This window comes from Clavelina lepadiformis, chromosome 9 (assembly GCF_947623445.1).
Source record: "Clavelina lepadiformis chromosome 9, kaClaLepa1.1, whole genome shotgun sequence".
Classification (NCBI taxonomy): Eukaryota; Metazoa; Chordata; class Ascidiacea; order Aplousobranchia; family Clavelinidae; genus Clavelina; species Clavelina lepadiformis.
In genome coordinates, this window is record NC_135248.1 from 5,181,041 (window position 1) to 5,197,336 (window position 16,296).

Sequence of the window (16,296 nt, forward strand, 5' to 3'; positions counted from 1 at the left end):
TTTCAGTACATCTTCAAACGTACGAAACACTAACAAGCGGCCGTCTCATTGATTTATTAAAGTAAGGAAGACCACTCCATGATTGCGGAGTGAAGTTAAGCATAAAATTTGTGAATCCAGTGGCAGCGGTGGGATTCGAACCCACGCCATCGAAATGACTGGTGCCTTAAACCAGCGCCTTAGACCGCTCGGCCACGCTACCTATGTTGTTAAGTAAGCGATCGGAGTCTCGTTTTAACCTCCCTGCACCAGATCGGTCTTCGAGCGAACAAGTTTGATGCAAACAGAGTTTACGTGTAATTGTTGTTCCAAACCACTTTTAAATATCTTACACCATAATGGTTGTAATACAACATTTATAAAAGTTTCACAAGTTTGCGTTTCTACTGTCTCGCGTCATGTTTAACTTGCACGATTTGGGGTGTCTCCTAAATGTTCCAATTTAGTGTTTAGACTGACTCTCAGCAAGACGAATCGAGATTGATTTCCGCTCTAGAGATGAAATAATAACTTTTGCGAAAGATCTGGCTTACGGTTTTTTGTCAGAATACTGTAAAAGTCGCGCCCGATAAGGGATTTGAACCCTTGACCGTTGGATTAAAAGTCCAACGCTCTACCGACTGAGCTAACCGGGCTCCTCTTTTGTTAGATTACATCGGAAATCCCTCCTATCAAATTTGAATTTAAATATTAAGCTTGGTGGCTGATGCAACAAAATTCAATTTTAACAGGCACATTTGTGATAAGGCTGAATTAGGAAACAATTTCAAGTGTGAAGAGGTTGATATTGTGTTACATAGTGTTGGTTAGTTTCATGTATTGTTTGATGAGAGGCGTCTACATTTTATCCAACCGTTCAAGCCGGCGAAAGTCAAAACTTGATGTTGATTTACTCCAAATGATAGCTTGAAAATATGTGTCACTTTTACAACTTTAACTTTCTTCTACAATACCATGCGAAAGCGATAGGCAAAGAAAGCCATCTTGGTGTGTAAAGAATATTTCTTAGCCGCTATTCAGCGTGATGGGATGAAGAAATATTGACAAGACGCACCGTAATTACACTGGCAGTGGTGGGATTCGAACCCACGCCATCGAAATGACTGGTGCCTAAAACCAGCGCCTTAGACCACTCGGCCACACTACCGCGTTTACAAGCGATTTGAAATCTTAATTGGATTTACAGTACATCTTCAAACGTACGAAACACTAAAAAGCGGCCATCTCATTGATTTATTAAAGTAAGGAAGACCACTCCATGATTGCGGAGTGAAGTTAAGCATAAAATCTGTGAATCCAATGGCAGCGGTGGGATTCCAACCCACGCCATCGAAATGACTGGTGCCTAAAACCAGCGCCTTAGACCACTCGGCCACACTACCGCGTTTACAAGCGATTTGAAATCTTAATTGGATTTTCAGTGCATCTTCAAACGTACGAAACACTAACAAGCGGCCATCTCATTGATTTATTAAAGTAAGAAAGACCACTCCATGATTGCGGAGTGAAGTTAAGCATAAAATTTGTGAAGCCAATGGCAGCGGTGGGATTCGAACCCACGCCATCGAAATGACTGGTGCCTTAAACCAGCGCCTTAGACCGCTCGGCCACGCTACCTATGTTGTTAAGTAAGCGATCGGAGTCTCGTTTTAACCTCCCTGCACCAGATCGGTCTTCGAGGGAACAAGTTTGATACAAACAGAGTTTACGTGTAATTGTTGTTCCAAACCACTTTTAAATATCTTACACCATAATGGTTGTAATACAACATTTATAAAAGTTTCACAAGTTTGCGTTTCTACTGTCTCGCGTCATGTTTAACTTGCACGATTTGGGGTGTCTCCTAAATGTTCCAATTTAGTGTTTAGACTGACTCTCAGCAAGACGAATCGAGATTGATTTCCGCTCTGGAGATGAAATAATAACTTTTGCGAAAGATCTGGCTTACGGTTTTTTGTCAGAATACTGTAAAAGTCGCGCTCGATAAGGGATTTGAACCCTTGACCGTTGGATTAAAAGTCCAACGCTCTACCGACTGAGCTAACCGGGCTCCTCTTTTGTTAGATTACATCGGAAATCCCTCCTATCAAATTTGAATTTAATTATTAAGCTTGGTGGCTGATGCAACAAAATTCAATTTTAACAGGCACATTTGTGATAAGGCTGAATTAGGAAACAATTTCAAGTGTGAAGAGGTTGATATTGTGTTACATAGTGTTGGGTAGTTTCATGTATTGTTTGATGAGAGGCGTCTACATTTTATCCAACCGTTCAAACCGGCGAAAGTCAAAACTTGATGCTGATTTACTCCAAATGATAGCTTGAAAATATGTGTCACTTTTACAACTTTAACTTTCTTCTACAATACCATGCGAAAGCGATAGGCAAAGAAAGCCATCTTGGTGTGTAAAGAATATTTCTTAGCCGCTATTCAGCGTGATGGGATGAAGAAATATTGACAAGACGCACCGTAATTACACTGGCAGTGGTGGGATTCGAACCCACGCCATCGAAATGACTGGTGCCTAAAACCAGCGCCTTAGACCACTCGGCCACACTACCGCGTTTACAAGCGATTTGAAATCTTAATTGGATTTTCAGTACATCTTCAAACGTACGAAACACTAACAAGCGGCCGTCTCATTGATTTATTAAAGTAAGGAAGACCACTCCATGATTGCGGAGTGAAGTTAAGCATAAAATTTGTGAATCCAATGGCAGCGGTGGGATTCCAACCCACGCCATCGAAATGACTGGTGCCTAAAACCAGCGCCTTAGACCACTCGGCCACACTACCGCGTTTACAAGCGATTTGAAATCTTAATTGGATTTTCAGTGCATCTTCAAACGTACGAAACACTAACAAGCGGCCATCTCATTGATTTATTAAAGTAAGAAAGACCACTCCATGATTGCGGAGTGAAGTTAAGCATATAATTTGTGAAGCCAATGGCAGCGGTGGGATTCGAACCCACGCCATCGAAATGACTGGTGCCTTAAACCAGCGCCTTAGACCGCTCGGCCACGCTACCTATGTTGTTAAGTAAGCGATCGGAGTCTCGTTTTAACCTCCCTGCACCAGATCGGTCTTCGAGGGAACAAGTTTGATACAAACAGAGTTTACGTGTAATTGTTGTTCCAAACCACTTTTAAATATCTTACACCATAATGGTTGTAATACAACATTTATAAAAGTTTCACAAGTTTGCGTTTCTACTGTCTCGCGTCATGTTTAACTTGCACGATTTGGGGTGTCTCCTAAATGTTCCAATTTAGTGTTTAGACTGACTCTCAGCAAGACGAATCGAGATTGATTTCCGCTCTGGAGATGAAATAATAACTTTTGCGAAAGATCTGGCTTACGGTATTTTGTCAGAATACTGTAAAAGTCGCGCCCGATAAGGGATTTGAACCCTTGACCGTTGGATTAAAAGTCCAACGCTCTACCGACTGAGCTAACCGGGCTCCTCTTTTGTTAGATTACATCGGAAATCCCTCCTATCAAATTTGAATTTTATTATTAAGCTTGGTGGCTGATGCAACAAAATTCAATTTTAACAGGCACATTTGTGATAAGGCTGAATTAGGAAACAATTTCAAGTGTGAAGAGGTTGATATTGTGTTACGTAGTGTTGGGTAGTTTCATGTATTGTTTGATGAGAGGCGTCTACATTTTATCCAACCGTTCAAGCCAGCGAAAGTCAAAACTTGATGTTGATTTACTCCAAATGATAGCTTGAAAATATGTGTCACTTTTACAACTTTAACTTTCTTCTACAATACCATGCGAAAGCGATAGGCAAAGAAAGCCATCTTGGTGTGTAAAGAATATTTCTTAGCCGCTATTCAGCGTGATGGGATGAAGAAATATTGACAAGACGCACCGTAATTACACTGGCAGTGGTGGGATTCGAACCCACGCCATCGAAATGACTGGTGCCTAAAACCAGCGCCTTAGACCACTCGGCCACACTACCGCGTTTACAAGCGATTTGAAATCTTAATTGGATTTACAGTACATCTTCAAACGTACGAAACACTAAAAAGCGGCCATCTCATTGATTTATTAAAGTAAGGAAGACCACTCCATGATTGCGGAGTGAAGTTAAGCATAAAGTTTGTGAATCGAATGGCAGCGGTGGGATTCCAACCCACGCCATCGAAATGACTGGTGCCTAAAACCAGCGCCTTAGACCACTCGGCCACACTACCGCGTTTACAAGCGATTTGAAATCTTAATTGGATTTTCAGTGCATCTTCAAACGTACGAAACACTAACAAGCGGCCATCTCATTGATTTATTAAAGTAAGAAAGACCACTCCATGATTGCGGAGTGAAGTTAAGCATATAATTTGTGAAGCCAATGGCAGCGGTGGGATTCGAACCCACGCCATCGAAATGACTGGTGCCTTAAACCAGCGCCTTAGACCGCTCGGCCACGCTACCTATGTTGTTAAGTAAGCGATCGGAGTCTCGTTTTAACCTCCCTGCACCAGATCGGTCTTCGAGGGAACAAGTTTGATACAAACAGAGTTTACGTGTAATTGTTGTTCCAAACCACTTTTAAATATCTTACACCATAATGGTTGTAATACAACATTTATAAAAGTTTCACAAGTTTGCGTTTCTACTGTCTCGCGTCATGTTTAACTTGCACGATTTGGGGTGTCTCCTAAATGTTCCAATTTAGTGTTTAGACTGACTCTCAGCAAGACGAATCGAGATTGATTTCCGCTCTGGAGATGAAATAATAACTTTTGCGAAAGATCTGGCTTACGGTATTTTGTCAGAATACTGTAAAAGTCGCGCCCGATAAGAGATTTGAACCCTTGACCGTTGGATTAAAAGTCCAACGCTCTACCGACTGAGCTAACCGGGCTCCTCTTTTGTTAGATTACATCGGAAATCCCTCCTATCAAATTTGAATTTTATTATTAAGCTTGGTGGCTGATGCAACAAAATTCAATTTTAACAGGCACATTTGTGATAAGGCTGAATTAGGAAACAATTTCAAGTGTGAAGAGGTTGATATTGTGTTACGTAGTGTTGGGTAGTTTCATGTATTGTTTGATGAGAGGCGTCTACATTTTATCCAACCGTTCAAGCCAGCGAAAGTCAAAACTTGATGTTGATTTACTCCAAATGATAGCTTGAAAATATGTGTCACTTTTACAACTTTAACTTTCTTCTACAATACCATGCGAAAGCGATAGGCAAAGAAAGCCATCTTGGTGTGTAAAGAATATTTCTTAGCCGCTATTCAGCGTGATGGGATGAAGAAATATTGACAAGACGCACCGTAATTACACTGGCAGTGGTGGGATTCGAACCCACGCCATCGAAATGACTGGTGCCTAAAACCAGCGCCTTAGACCACTCGGCCACACTACCGCGTTTACAAGCGATTTGAAATCTTAATTAGATTTACAGTACATCTTCAAACGTACGAAACACTAAAAAGCGGCCATCTCATTGATTTATTAAAGTAAGGAAGACCACTCCATGATTGCGGAGTGAAGTTAAGCATAAAATTTGTGAATCCAATGGCAGCGGTGGGATTCCAACCCACGCCATCGAAATGACTGGTGCCTAAAACCAGCGCCTTAGACCACTCGGCCACACTACCGCGTTTACAAGCGATTTGAAATCTTAATTGGATTTTCAGTGCATCTTCAAACGTACGAAACACTAACAAGCGGCCATCTCATTGATTTATTAAAGTAAGAAAGACCACTCCATGATTGCGGAGTGAAGTTAAGCATATAATTTGTGAAGCCAATGGCAGCGGTGGGATTCGAACCCACGCCATCGAAATGACTGGTGCCTTAAACCAGCGCCTTAGACCGCTCGGCCACGCTACCTATGTTGTTAAGTAAGCGATCGGAGTCTCGTTTTAACCTCCCTGCACCAGATCGGTCTTCGAGGGAACAAGTTTGATACAAACAGAGTTTACGTGTAATTGTTGTTCCAAACCACTTTTAAATATCTTACACCATAATGGTTGTAATACAACATTTATAAAAGTTTCACAAGTTTGCGTTTCTACTGTCTCGCGTCATGTTTAACTTGCACGATTTGGGGTGTCTCCTAAATGTTCCAATTTAGTGTTTAGACTGACTCTCAGCAAGACGAATCGAGATTGATTTCCGCTCTGGAGATGAAATAATAACTTTTGCGAAAGATCTGGCTTACGGTATTTTGTCAGAATACTGTAAAAGTCGCGCCCGATAAGGGATTTGAACCCTTGACCGTTGGATTAAAAGTCCAACGCTCTACCGACTGAGCTAACCGGGCTCCTCTTTTGTTAGATTACATCGGAAATCCCTCCTATCAAATTTGAATTTTATTATTAAGCTTGGTGGCTGATGCAACAAAATTCAATTTTAACAGGCACATTTGTGATAAGGCTGAATTAGGAAACAATTTCAAGTGTGAAGAGGTTGATATTGTGTTACGTAGTGTTGGGTAGTTTCATGTATTGTTTGATGAGAGGCGTCTACATTTTATCTAACCGTTCAAGCCAGCGAAAGTCAAAACTTGATGTTGATTTACTCCAAATGATAGCTTGAAAATATGTGTCACTTTTACAACTTTAACTTTCTTCTACAATACCATGCGAAAGCGATAGGCAAAGAAAGCCATCTTGGTGTGTAAAGAATATTTCTTAGCCGCTATTCAGCGTGATGGGATGAAGAAATATTGACAAGACGCACCGTAATTACACTGGCAGTGGTGGGATTCGAACCCACGCCATCGAAATGACTGGTGCCTAAAACCAGCGCCTTAGACCACTCGGCCACACTACCGCGTTTACAAGCGATTTGAAATCTTAATTGGATTTTCAGTACATCTTCAAACGTACGAAACACTAACAAGCGGCCGTCTCATTGATTTATTAAAGTAAGGAAGACCACTCCATGATTGCGGAGTGAAGTTAAGCATAAAATTTGTAAATCCAATGGCAGCGGTGGGATTCGAACCCACGCCATCGAAATGACGGGTGCCTTAAACCAGCGCCTTAGACCGCTCGGCCACGCTACCTATGTTGTTAAGTTAGCGATCGGAGTCTCGTTTTAACCTCCCTGCACCAGATCGGTCTTCGAGGGAACAAGTTTGATACAAACAGAGTTTACGTGTAATTGTTGTTCCAAACCACTTTTAAATATCTTGCACCATAATGGTTTCAATACAACATTTGTAAAAGTTTCACAAGTTTGCGTTTCTACTGTCTCGCGTCATGTTTAACTTGCACGATTTGGGGTGTCTCCTAAATGTTCCAATTTAGTGTTTAGACTGACTCTCAGCAAGACGAATCGAGATTGATTTCCGCTCTGGAGATGAAATAATAACTTTTGCGAAAGATCTGGCTTACGGTTTTTTGTCAGAATACTGTAAAAGTCGCGCCCGATAAGGTATTTGAACCCTTGACCGTTGGATTAAAAGTCCAACGCTCTACCGACTGAGCTAACCGGGCTCCTCTTTTGTTAGATTACATCGGAAATCCGTGCTATCAAATTTGAATTTAAATATTAAGCTTGGTGGCTGATGCAACAAAATTCAATTTTAACAGGCACATTTGTGATAAGGCTGAATTAGGAAACAATTTCAAGTGTGAAGAGGTTGATATTGTGTTACATAGTGTTGGTTAGTTTCATGTATTGTTTGATGAGAGGCGTCTACATTTTATCCAACCGTTCAAGCCGGCGAAAGTCAAAACTTGATGCTGATTTACTCCAAATGATAGCTTGAAAATATGTGTCACTTTTACAACTTTAACTTTCTTCTACAATACCATGCGAAAGCGATAGGCAAAGAAAGCCATCTTGGTGTGTAAAGAATATTTCTTAGCCGCTATTCAGCGTGATGGGATGAAGAAATATTGACAAGACGCACCGTAATTACACTGGCAGTGGTGGGATTCGAACCCACGCCATCGAAATGACAGGTGCCTAAAACCAGCGCCTTAGACCACTCGGCCACACTTCCGCTTTTACAAGCGATTTGAAATCTTAATTGGATTTTCAGTACATCTTCAAACGTACGAAACACTAACAAGCGGCCGTCTCATTGATTTATTAAAGTAAGGAAGACCACTCCATGATTGCGGAGTGAAGTTAAGCATAAATTTTGTGAATCCAATGGCAGCGGTGAGATTCGAACCCACGCCATCGAAATGACTGGTGCCTTAAACCAGCGCCTTAGACCGCTCGGCCACGCTACCTATGTTGTTAAGTAAGCGATCGGAGTCTCGTTTTAACCTCCCTGCACCAGATCGGTCTTCGAGGGAACAAGTTTGATACAAACAGAGTTTACGTGTAATTGTTGTTCCAAACCACTTTTAAATATCTTACACCATAATGGTTGTAATACAACATTTATAAAAGTTTCACAAGTTTGCGTTTCTACTGTCTCGCGTCATGTTTAACTTGTACGATTTGGGGTGTCTCCTAAATGTTCCAATTTAGTGTTTAGACTGACTCTCAGCAAGACGAATCGAGATTGATTTCCGCTCTGGAGATGAAATAATAACTTTTGCGAAAGATCTGGCTTACGGTTTTTTGTCAGAATACTGTAAAAGTCGCGCCCGATAAGGGATTTGAACCCTTGACCGTTGGATTAAAAGTCCAACGCTCTACCGACTGAGCTAACCGGGCTCCTCTTTTGTTAGATTACATCGGAAATCCGTGCTATCAAATTTGAATTTAAATATTAAGCTTGGTGGCTGATGCAACAAAATTCAATTTTAACAGGCACATTTGTGATAAGGCTGAATTAGGAAACAATTTCAAGTGTGAAGAGGTTGATATTGTGTTACATAGTGTTGGTTAGTTTCATGTATTGTTTGATGAGAGGCGTCTACATTTTATCCAACCGTTCAAGCCAGCGAAAGTCAAAACTTGATGTTGATTTACTCCAAATGATAGCTTGAAAATATGTGTCACTTTTACAACTTTAACTTTCTTCTACAATACCATGCGAAAGCGATAGGCAAAGAAAGCCATCTTGGTGTGTAAAGAATATTTCTTAGCCGCTATTCAGCGTGATGGGATGAAGAAATATTGACAAGACGCACCGTAATTACACTGGCAGTGGTGGGATTCGAACCCACGCCATCGAAATGACTGGTGCCTAAAACCAGCGCCTTAGACCACTCGGCCACACTACCGCGTTTACAATCGATTTGAAATCTTAATTGGATTTTCAGTACATCTTCAAACGTACGAAACACTAACAAGCGGCCATCTCATTGATTTATTAAAGTAAGGAAGACCACTCCATGATTGCGGAGTAAAGTTAAGCATAAAAGTTGTGAATCCAATGGCAGCGGTGGGATTCGAACCCACGCCATCGAAATGACTGGTGCCTTAAACCAGCGCCTTAGACCGCTCGGCCACGCTACCTATGTTGTTAAGTAAGCGATCGGAGTCTCGTTTTAACCTCCCTGCACCAGATCGGTCTTCGAGGGAACAAGTTTGATACAAACAGAGTTTACGTGTAATTGTTGTTCCAAACCACTTTTAAATATCTTGCACCATAATGGTTTTAATACAACATTTATAAAAGTTTCACAAGTTCGCGTTTCTACTGTCTCGCGTCATGTTTAACTTGCACGATTTGGGGTGTCTCCTAAATGTTCCAATTTAGTGTTTAGACTGACTCTCAGCAAGACGAATCGAGATTGATTTCCGCTCTGGAGATGAAATAATAACTTTTGCGAAAGATCGGGCTTACGGTTTTTTGTCAGAATACTGTAAAAGTCGCGCCCGATAAGGGATTTGAACCCTTGACCGTTGGATTAAACGTCCAACGCTCTACCGACTGAGCTAACCGGGCTCCTCTTGGTTAGATTACATCGGAAATCCGTGCTATCAAATTTGAATTTAAATATTAAGCTTGGTGGCTGATGCAACAAAATTCAATTTTAACAGGCACATTTGTGATAAGGCTGAATTAGGAAACAATTTCAAGTGTGAAGAGGTTGATATTGTGTTACATAGTGTTGGTTAGTTTCATGTATTGTTTGATGAGAGGCGTCTACATTTTATCCAACCGTTCAAGCCAGCGAAAGTCAAAACTTGATGTTGATTTACTCCAAATGATAGCTTGAAAATATGTGTCACTTTTACAACTTTAACTATCTTCTACAATACCATGCGAAAGCGATAGGTAAAGAAAGCCATCTTGGTGTGTAAAGAATATTTCTTAGCCGCTATTCAGCGTGATGGGATGAAGAAATATTGACAAGACGCACCGTAATTACACTGGCAGTGGTGGGATTCGAACCCACGCCATCGAAATGACTGGTGCCTAAAACCAGCGCCTTAGACCACTCGGCCACACTACCGCGATTACAAGCGATTTGAAATCTTAATTGCATTTTCAGTACATCTTCAAACGTACGAAACACTAACAAGCGGCCAAATCATTGATTTATTAAAGTAAGGAAGACCACTCCATGATTGCGGAGTGTAGTTAAGCATAAAATTTATAAATCGAGTGGCAGCGGTGGGATTCGAACCCACGCGATCGAAATGACTGGTGCCTTAAACCAGCGCCTTAGACCGCTCGGCCACGCTACCTATGTTGTTAAGTAAGCGATCGGAGTCTCGTTTTAACCTCCCTGCACCAGATCGGTCTTCGAGGGAACAAGTTTGATACAAACAGAGTTTACGTGTAATTGTTGTTCCAAACCACTTTTAAATATCTTACACCATAATGGTTGTAATACAACATTTATAAAAGTTTCACAAGTTTGCGTTTCTACTGTCTCGCGTCATGTTTAACTTGCACGATTTGGGGTGTCTCCTAAATGTTCCAATTTAGTGTTTAGACTGACTCTCAGCAAGACGAATCGAGATTGATTTCCGCTCTGGAGATGAAATAATAAATAACTTTTGCGAAAGATCTGGCTTACGGTTTTTTGTCAGAATACTGTAAAAGTCGCGCCCGATAAGGGATTTGAACCCTTGACCGTTGGATTAAACGTCCAACGCTCTACCGACTGAGCTAACCGGGCTCCTCTTGGTTAGATTACATCGGAAATCCGTGCTATCAACTTTGAATTTAAATATTAAGCTTGGTGGCTGATGCAACAAAATTCAATTTTAACAGGCACATTTGTGATAAGGCTGAATTAGGAAACAATTTCAAGTGTGAAGAGGTTGATATTGTGTTACATAGTGTTGGTTAGTTTCATGTATTGTTTGATGAGAGGCGTCTACATTTTATCCAACCGTTCAAGCCAGCGAAAGTCAAAACTTGATGTTGATTTACTCCAAATGATAGCTTGAAAATATGTGTCACTTTTACAACTTTAACTATCTTCTACAATACCATGCGAAAGCGATAGGTAAAGAAAGCCATCTTGGTGTGTAAAGAATATTTCTTAGCCGCTATTCAGCGTGATGGGATGAAGAAATATTGACAAGACGCACCGTAATTACACTGGCAGTGGTGGGATTCGAACCCACGCCATCGAAATGACTGGTGCCTAAAACCAGCGCCTTTTACCACTCGGCCACACTACCGCGATTACAAGCGATTTGAAATCTTAATTGCATTTTCAGTACATCTTCAAACGTACGAAACACTAACAAGCGGCCGTCTCATTGATTTATTAAAGTAAGGAAGACCACTCCATGATTGCGGAGTGTAGTTAAGCATAAAATTTATAAATCGAATGGCAGCGGTGGGATTCGAACCCACGCCATCGAAATGACTGGTGCCTTAAACCAGCGCCTTAGACCGCTCGGCCACGCTACCTATGTTGTTAAGTAAGCGATCGGAGTCTCGTTTTTACCTCCCTGCACCAGATCGGTCTTCGAAGGAACAAGTTTGATACAAACAGAGTTTACGTGTAATTGTTGTTCCAAACCACTTTTAAATATCTTACACCATAATGGTTGTAATACAACATTTATAAAAGTTTCACAAGTTTGCGTTTCTACTGTCTCGCGTCATGTTTAACTTGCACGATTTGGGGTGTCTCCTAAATGTTCCAATTTAGTGTTTAGACTGACTCTCAGCAAGACGAATCGAGATTGATTTCTGCTCTGGAGATGAAATAATAACTTTTGCGAAAGATCTGGCTTACGGTTTTTTGTCAGAATACTGTAAAAGTCGCGCCCGATAAGGGATTTGAACCCTTGACCGTTGGATTAAACGTCCAACGCTCTACCGACTGAGCTAACCGGGCTCCTTTTTGTTAGATTACATCGGAAATCCGTGCTATCAAATTTGAATTTAAATATTAAGCTTGGTGGCTGATGCAACAAAATTCAATTTTAACAGGCACATTTGTGATAAGGCTGAATTAGGAAACAATTTCAAGTGTGAAGAGGTTGATATTGTGTTACATAGTGTTGGTTAGTTTCATGCATTGTTTGATGAGAGGCGTCTACATTTTATCCAACCGTTCAAGCCAGCGAAAGTCAAAACTTGATGTTGATTTACTCCAAATGATAGCTTGAAAATATGTGTCACTTTTACAACTTTAACTTTCTTCTACAATACCATGCGAAAGCGATAGGTAAAGAAAGCCATCTTGGTGTGTAAAGAATATTTCTTAGCCGCTATTCAGCGTGATGGGATGAAGAAATATTGACAAGACGCACCGTAATTACACTGGCAGTGGTGGGATTCGAACCCACGCCATCGAAATGACTGGTGCCTAAAACCAGCGCCTTTTACCACTCGGCCACACTACCGCGATTACAAGCGATTTGAAATCTTAATTGCATTTTCAGTACATCTTCAAACGTACGAAACACTAACAAGCGGCCGTCTCATTGATTTATTAAAGTAAGGAAGACCACTCCATGATTGCGGAGTGTAGTTAAGCATAAAATTTATAAATCGAATGGCAGCGGTGGGATTCGAACCCACGCCATCGAAATGACTGGTGCCTTAAACCAGCGCCTTAGACCGCTCGGCCACGCTACCTATGTTGTTAAGTAAGCGATCGGAGTCTCGTTTTTACCTCCCTGCACCAGATCGGTCTTCGAAGGAACAAGTTTGATACAAACAGAGTTTACGTGTAATTGTTGTTCCAAACCACTTTTAAATATCTTACACCATAATGGTTGTAATACAACATTTATAAAAGTTTCACAAGTTTGCGTTTCTACTGTCTCGCGTCATGTTTAACTTGCACGATTTGGGGTGTCTCCTAAATGTTCCAATTTAGTGTTTAGACTGACTCTCAGCAAGACGAATCGAGATTGATTTCTGCTCTGGAGATGAAATAATAACTTTTGCGAAAGATCTGGCTTACGGTTTTTTGTCAGAATACTGTAAAAGTCGCGCCCGATAAGGGATTTGAACCCTTGACCGTTGGATTAAACGTCCAACGCTCTACCGACTGAGCTAACCGGGCTCCTTTTTGTTAGATTACATCGGAAATCCGTGCTATCAAATTTGAATTTAAATATTAAGCTTGGTGGCTGATGCAACAAAATTCAATTTTAACAGGCACATTTGTGATAAGGCTGAATTAGGAAACAATTTCAAGTGTGAAGAGGTTGATATTGTGTTACATAGTGTTGGTTAGTTTCATGTATTGTTTGATGAGAGGCGTCTACATTTTATCCAACCGTTCAAGCCAGCGAAAGTCAAAACTTGATGTTGATTTACTCCAAATGATAGCTTGAAAATATGTGTCACTTTTACAACTTTAACTTTCTTCTACAATACCATGCGAAAGCGATAGGTAAAGAAAGCCATCTTGGTGTGTAAAGAATATTTCTTAGCCGCTATTCAGCGTGATGGGATGAAGAAATATTGACAAGACGCACCGTAATTACACTGGCAGTGGTGGGATTCGAACCCACGCCATCGAAATGACTGGTGCCTAAAACCAGCGCCTTTTACCACTCGGCCACACTACCGCGATTACAAGCGATTTGAAATCTTAATTGCATTTTCAGTACATCTTCAAACGTACGAAACACTAACAAGCGGCCGTCTCATTGATTTATTAAAGTAAGGAAGACCACTCCATGATTGCGGAGTGTAGTTAAGCATAAAATTTATAAATCGAATGGCAGCGGTGGGATTCGAACCCATGCCATCGAAATGACTGGTGCCTTAAACCAGCGCCTTAGACCGCTCGGCCACGCTACCTATGTTGTTAAGTTAGCGATCGGAGTCTCGTTTTAACCTCCCTGCACCAGATCGGTCTTCGAGGGAACAAGTTTGATACAAACAGAGTTTACGTGTAATTGTTGTTCCAAACCACTTTTAAATATCTTACACCATAATGGTTGTAATACAACATTTATAAAAGTTTCACAAGTTTGCGTTTCTACTGTCTCGCGTCATGTTTAACTTGCACGATTTGGGGTGTCTCCTAAATGTTCCAATTTAGTGTTTAGACTGACTCTCAGCAAGACGAATCGAGATTGATTTCCGCTCTGGAGATGAAATAATAAATAACTTTTGCGAAAGATCTGGCTTACGTTTTTTTGTCAGAATACTGTAAAAGTCGCGCCCGATAAGGGATTTGAACCCTTGACCGTTGGATTAAACGTCCAACGCTCTACCGACTGAGCTAACCGGGCTCCTCTTTTGTTAGATTACATCGGAAATCCGTGCTATCAAATTTGAATTTAAATATTAAGCTTGGTGGCTGATGCAACAAAATTCAATTTTAACAGGCACATTTGTGATAAGGCTGAATTAGGAAACAATTTCAAGTGTGAAGAGGTTGATATTGTGTTACATAGTGTTGGTTAGTTTCATGTATTGTTTGATGAGAGGCGTCTACATTTTATCCAACCGTTCAAGCCAGCGAAAGTCAAAACTTGATGCTGATTTACTCCAAATGATAGCTTGAAAATATGTGTCACTTTTACAACTTTAACTTTCTTCTACAATACCATGCGAAAGCGATAGGCAAAGAAAGCCATCTTGGTGTGTAAAGAATATTTCTTAACCGCTATTCAGCGTGATGGGATGAAGAAATATTGACAAGACGCACCGTAATTACACTGGCAGTGGTGGGATTCGAACCCACGCCATCGAAATGACTGGTGCTTAAAACCAGCGCCTTAGACCACTCGGCCACACTACCGCGTTTACAAGCGATTTGAAATCTTAATTGGATTTTCAGTACATCTTCAAACGTACGAAACACTAACAAGCGGCCATCTTATTGATTTATTAAAGTAAGGAAGACCACTCCATGATTGCGGAGTGAAGTTAAGCATAAAATTTGTACATCCAATGGCAGCGGTGGGATTCGAACCCACGCCATCGAAATGACTGGTGCCTTAAACCAGCGCCTTAGACCACTCGGCCACGCTACCTATGTTGTTAAGTAAGCGATTGGAGTCTCGTTTTAACCTCCCTGCACCAGATCGGTCTTCGAGGGAACAAGTTTGATACAAACAGAGTTTACGTGTAATTGTTGTTCCAAAACATTGAGCTGGAATGCCGCAGTTGGTATATTTTAACCAAGCGATTGCGTTTGCACGAAGTACTGGTGGTGGTCAACTCAGTACGCACTGATGGCGGATGCCACCACCTCCTTTTTGCCTTCAAGATGGTTTACGTTTTATTTTCCTGAGAAACAAATATGATAGATGTCTAATTTTGGCCTTCAAAAATAAGAACAAAAATTCGTAGGTGAGTAAGTTTTTGAGGTGTGAGACGAGATTGTGGTTCCGTTCCTTCGAAGACCGATCTGGTGCAGGGAGATGAAAACGAGACTCCGATCGCTTACTTAACAACATAGGTAGCGTGGCCGAGCGGTCTAAGGCGCTGGTTTAAGGCACCAGTCATTTCGATGACGTGGGTTCGAATCCCACCGCTGCCATTGGATTCACAAATTTTATGCTTAACTTCACTCCGCAATCATGGAGTGGTCTTCATTACTTTCATAAATCAATGAGATGGCCGCTTGATAGTGTTTCGTACGCTTGAAGATGTACTGAAAATGGAATTAAGATTTCAAATCGCTTGTAAACGCGGTAGTGTGGCCGAGTGATGTAAGGCGATGGTTTTAGGCACCAGTCATTTCGATGGCGTGGGTTCGAATCCCACCACTGCCAGTGTAACTACGGTGCGTGAAGGCTGCAATTTTTGGCCAAAAAAGTCCAATTTCATCATTTTTCACTTCCAATTTAGGCTAACCTAAATATGCGCTCTGGAAGTTTCTAAAGCACCATTTGGGGTGATCCCGGCACTGATACACAAGACCGGCATGCTGGCTTCCGGTTGGTCTAACACAGTTTCTTTAACCATTATTTAGAGGTCAAACATAATCATGAAAATGGCAAAATTTTAACATATACGGC

At 41.2% G+C, this 16,296-nt stretch overlaps 43 non-coding genes across 43 annotated transcripts; 2 read left to right on the top strand and 41 right to left on the bottom strand.

The window, feature by feature from the left end:
• Positions 1-120: 120 nt before the first annotated feature.
• Trnal-aag (transfer RNA leucine (anticodon AAG)) lies at positions 121-202 on the bottom strand. Its single transcript has one exon. It is a non-coding gene; the product is annotated as a tRNA-Leu (tRNA).
• Positions 203-562: 360 nt separating this feature from the next.
• On the bottom strand, positions 563-635 carry Trnak-uuu (transfer RNA lysine (anticodon UUU)). Its single transcript has one exon. It is a non-coding gene; the product is annotated as a tRNA-Lys (tRNA).
• Positions 636-1,065: 430 nt separating this feature from the next.
• On the bottom strand, positions 1,066-1,147 carry Trnal-uag (transfer RNA leucine (anticodon UAG)). The gene has a single exon. It is a non-coding gene; the product is annotated as a tRNA-Leu (tRNA).
• Positions 1,148-1,300: 153 nt separating this feature from the next.
• Trnal-uag (transfer RNA leucine (anticodon UAG)) lies at positions 1,301-1,382 on the bottom strand. The gene has a single exon. It is a non-coding gene; the product is annotated as a tRNA-Leu (tRNA).
• A 153-nt stretch (positions 1,383-1,535) lies between these two features.
• Positions 1,536-1,617, bottom strand: Trnal-aag (transfer RNA leucine (anticodon AAG)). Its single transcript has one exon. It is a non-coding gene; the product is annotated as a tRNA-Leu (tRNA).
• A 360-nt stretch (positions 1,618-1,977) lies between these two features.
• On the bottom strand, positions 1,978-2,050 carry Trnak-uuu (transfer RNA lysine (anticodon UUU)). The gene has a single exon. It is a non-coding gene; the product is annotated as a tRNA-Lys (tRNA).
• Positions 2,051-2,480: 430 nt separating this feature from the next.
• Positions 2,481-2,562, bottom strand: Trnal-uag (transfer RNA leucine (anticodon UAG)). Its single transcript has one exon. It is a non-coding gene; the product is annotated as a tRNA-Leu (tRNA).
• A 153-nt stretch (positions 2,563-2,715) lies between these two features.
• Trnal-uag (transfer RNA leucine (anticodon UAG)) lies at positions 2,716-2,797 on the bottom strand. The gene has a single exon. It is a non-coding gene; the product is annotated as a tRNA-Leu (tRNA).
• A 153-nt stretch (positions 2,798-2,950) lies between these two features.
• Positions 2,951-3,032, bottom strand: Trnal-aag (transfer RNA leucine (anticodon AAG)). The gene has a single exon. It is a non-coding gene; the product is annotated as a tRNA-Leu (tRNA).
• A 360-nt stretch (positions 3,033-3,392) lies between these two features.
• Positions 3,393-3,465, bottom strand: Trnak-uuu (transfer RNA lysine (anticodon UUU)). Its single transcript has one exon. It is a non-coding gene; the product is annotated as a tRNA-Lys (tRNA).
• Positions 3,466-3,895: 430 nt separating this feature from the next.
• On the bottom strand, positions 3,896-3,977 carry Trnal-uag (transfer RNA leucine (anticodon UAG)). The gene has a single exon. It is a non-coding gene; the product is annotated as a tRNA-Leu (tRNA).
• Positions 3,978-4,130: 153 nt separating this feature from the next.
• Trnal-uag (transfer RNA leucine (anticodon UAG)) lies at positions 4,131-4,212 on the bottom strand. Its single transcript has one exon. It is a non-coding gene; the product is annotated as a tRNA-Leu (tRNA).
• A 153-nt stretch (positions 4,213-4,365) lies between these two features.
• Positions 4,366-4,447, bottom strand: Trnal-aag (transfer RNA leucine (anticodon AAG)). The gene has a single exon. It is a non-coding gene; the product is annotated as a tRNA-Leu (tRNA).
• Positions 4,448-4,807: 360 nt separating this feature from the next.
• On the bottom strand, positions 4,808-4,880 carry Trnak-uuu (transfer RNA lysine (anticodon UUU)). The gene has a single exon. It is a non-coding gene; the product is annotated as a tRNA-Lys (tRNA).
• A 430-nt stretch (positions 4,881-5,310) lies between these two features.
• Trnal-uag (transfer RNA leucine (anticodon UAG)) lies at positions 5,311-5,392 on the bottom strand. The gene has a single exon. It is a non-coding gene; the product is annotated as a tRNA-Leu (tRNA).
• Positions 5,393-5,545: 153 nt separating this feature from the next.
• Positions 5,546-5,627, bottom strand: Trnal-uag (transfer RNA leucine (anticodon UAG)). Its single transcript has one exon. It is a non-coding gene; the product is annotated as a tRNA-Leu (tRNA).
• Positions 5,628-5,780: 153 nt separating this feature from the next.
• Positions 5,781-5,862, bottom strand: Trnal-aag (transfer RNA leucine (anticodon AAG)). Its single transcript has one exon. It is a non-coding gene; the product is annotated as a tRNA-Leu (tRNA).
• A 360-nt stretch (positions 5,863-6,222) lies between these two features.
• Positions 6,223-6,295, bottom strand: Trnak-uuu (transfer RNA lysine (anticodon UUU)). Its single transcript has one exon. It is a non-coding gene; the product is annotated as a tRNA-Lys (tRNA).
• Positions 6,296-6,725: 430 nt separating this feature from the next.
• Trnal-uag (transfer RNA leucine (anticodon UAG)) lies at positions 6,726-6,807 on the bottom strand. Its single transcript has one exon. It is a non-coding gene; the product is annotated as a tRNA-Leu (tRNA).
• Positions 6,808-6,960: 153 nt separating this feature from the next.
• Positions 6,961-7,042, bottom strand: Trnal-aag (transfer RNA leucine (anticodon AAG)). Its single transcript has one exon. It is a non-coding gene; the product is annotated as a tRNA-Leu (tRNA).
• Positions 7,043-7,402: 360 nt separating this feature from the next.
• Trnak-uuu (transfer RNA lysine (anticodon UUU)) lies at positions 7,403-7,475 on the bottom strand. Its single transcript has one exon. It is a non-coding gene; the product is annotated as a tRNA-Lys (tRNA).
• Positions 7,476-7,905: 430 nt separating this feature from the next.
• Trnal-uag (transfer RNA leucine (anticodon UAG)) lies at positions 7,906-7,987 on the bottom strand. Its single transcript has one exon. It is a non-coding gene; the product is annotated as a tRNA-Leu (tRNA).
• Positions 7,988-8,140: 153 nt separating this feature from the next.
• On the bottom strand, positions 8,141-8,222 carry Trnal-aag (transfer RNA leucine (anticodon AAG)). The gene has a single exon. It is a non-coding gene; the product is annotated as a tRNA-Leu (tRNA).
• A 360-nt stretch (positions 8,223-8,582) lies between these two features.
• On the bottom strand, positions 8,583-8,655 carry Trnak-uuu (transfer RNA lysine (anticodon UUU)). The gene has a single exon. It is a non-coding gene; the product is annotated as a tRNA-Lys (tRNA).
• Positions 8,656-9,085: 430 nt separating this feature from the next.
• Positions 9,086-9,167, bottom strand: Trnal-uag (transfer RNA leucine (anticodon UAG)). The gene has a single exon. It is a non-coding gene; the product is annotated as a tRNA-Leu (tRNA).
• Positions 9,168-9,320: 153 nt separating this feature from the next.
• On the bottom strand, positions 9,321-9,402 carry Trnal-aag (transfer RNA leucine (anticodon AAG)). The gene has a single exon. It is a non-coding gene; the product is annotated as a tRNA-Leu (tRNA).
• A 360-nt stretch (positions 9,403-9,762) lies between these two features.
• Positions 9,763-9,835, bottom strand: Trnak-uuu (transfer RNA lysine (anticodon UUU)). The gene has a single exon. It is a non-coding gene; the product is annotated as a tRNA-Lys (tRNA).
• Positions 9,836-10,264: 429 nt separating this feature from the next.
• Positions 10,265-10,346, bottom strand: Trnal-uag (transfer RNA leucine (anticodon UAG)). The gene has a single exon. It is a non-coding gene; the product is annotated as a tRNA-Leu (tRNA).
• A 153-nt stretch (positions 10,347-10,499) lies between these two features.
• On the bottom strand, positions 10,500-10,581 carry Trnal-aag (transfer RNA leucine (anticodon AAG)). Its single transcript has one exon. It is a non-coding gene; the product is annotated as a tRNA-Leu (tRNA).
• Positions 10,582-10,945: 364 nt separating this feature from the next.
• Trnak-uuu (transfer RNA lysine (anticodon UUU)) lies at positions 10,946-11,018 on the bottom strand. The gene has a single exon. It is a non-coding gene; the product is annotated as a tRNA-Lys (tRNA).
• A 429-nt stretch (positions 11,019-11,447) lies between these two features.
• Trnal-uag (transfer RNA leucine (anticodon UAG)) lies at positions 11,448-11,529 on the bottom strand. The gene has a single exon. It is a non-coding gene; the product is annotated as a tRNA-Leu (tRNA).
• A 153-nt stretch (positions 11,530-11,682) lies between these two features.
• On the bottom strand, positions 11,683-11,764 carry Trnal-aag (transfer RNA leucine (anticodon AAG)). The gene has a single exon. It is a non-coding gene; the product is annotated as a tRNA-Leu (tRNA).
• A 360-nt stretch (positions 11,765-12,124) lies between these two features.
• On the bottom strand, positions 12,125-12,197 carry Trnak-uuu (transfer RNA lysine (anticodon UUU)). The gene has a single exon. It is a non-coding gene; the product is annotated as a tRNA-Lys (tRNA).
• Positions 12,198-12,626: 429 nt separating this feature from the next.
• On the bottom strand, positions 12,627-12,708 carry Trnal-uag (transfer RNA leucine (anticodon UAG)). Its single transcript has one exon. It is a non-coding gene; the product is annotated as a tRNA-Leu (tRNA).
• A 153-nt stretch (positions 12,709-12,861) lies between these two features.
• Positions 12,862-12,943, bottom strand: Trnal-aag (transfer RNA leucine (anticodon AAG)). The gene has a single exon. It is a non-coding gene; the product is annotated as a tRNA-Leu (tRNA).
• Positions 12,944-13,303: 360 nt separating this feature from the next.
• On the bottom strand, positions 13,304-13,376 carry Trnak-uuu (transfer RNA lysine (anticodon UUU)). Its single transcript has one exon. It is a non-coding gene; the product is annotated as a tRNA-Lys (tRNA).
• Positions 13,377-13,805: 429 nt separating this feature from the next.
• On the bottom strand, positions 13,806-13,887 carry Trnal-uag (transfer RNA leucine (anticodon UAG)). Its single transcript has one exon. It is a non-coding gene; the product is annotated as a tRNA-Leu (tRNA).
• Positions 13,888-14,040: 153 nt separating this feature from the next.
• On the bottom strand, positions 14,041-14,122 carry Trnal-aag (transfer RNA leucine (anticodon AAG)). The gene has a single exon. It is a non-coding gene; the product is annotated as a tRNA-Leu (tRNA).
• Positions 14,123-14,486: 364 nt separating this feature from the next.
• Positions 14,487-14,559, bottom strand: Trnak-uuu (transfer RNA lysine (anticodon UUU)). Its single transcript has one exon. It is a non-coding gene; the product is annotated as a tRNA-Lys (tRNA).
• A 430-nt stretch (positions 14,560-14,989) lies between these two features.
• Trnal-uaa (transfer RNA leucine (anticodon UAA)) lies at positions 14,990-15,071 on the bottom strand. Its single transcript has one exon. It is a non-coding gene; the product is annotated as a tRNA-Leu (tRNA).
• Positions 15,072-15,224: 153 nt separating this feature from the next.
• Trnal-aag (transfer RNA leucine (anticodon AAG)) lies at positions 15,225-15,306 on the bottom strand. Its single transcript has one exon. It is a non-coding gene; the product is annotated as a tRNA-Leu (tRNA).
• A 427-nt stretch (positions 15,307-15,733) lies between these two features.
• On the top strand, positions 15,734-15,815 carry Trnal-aag (transfer RNA leucine (anticodon AAG)). Its single transcript has one exon. It is a non-coding gene; the product is annotated as a tRNA-Leu (tRNA).
• A 153-nt stretch (positions 15,816-15,968) lies between these two features.
• Trnal-uag (transfer RNA leucine (anticodon UAG)) lies at positions 15,969-16,050 on the top strand. Its single transcript has one exon. It is a non-coding gene; the product is annotated as a tRNA-Leu (tRNA).
• Positions 16,051-16,296: the final 246 nt, after the last annotated feature.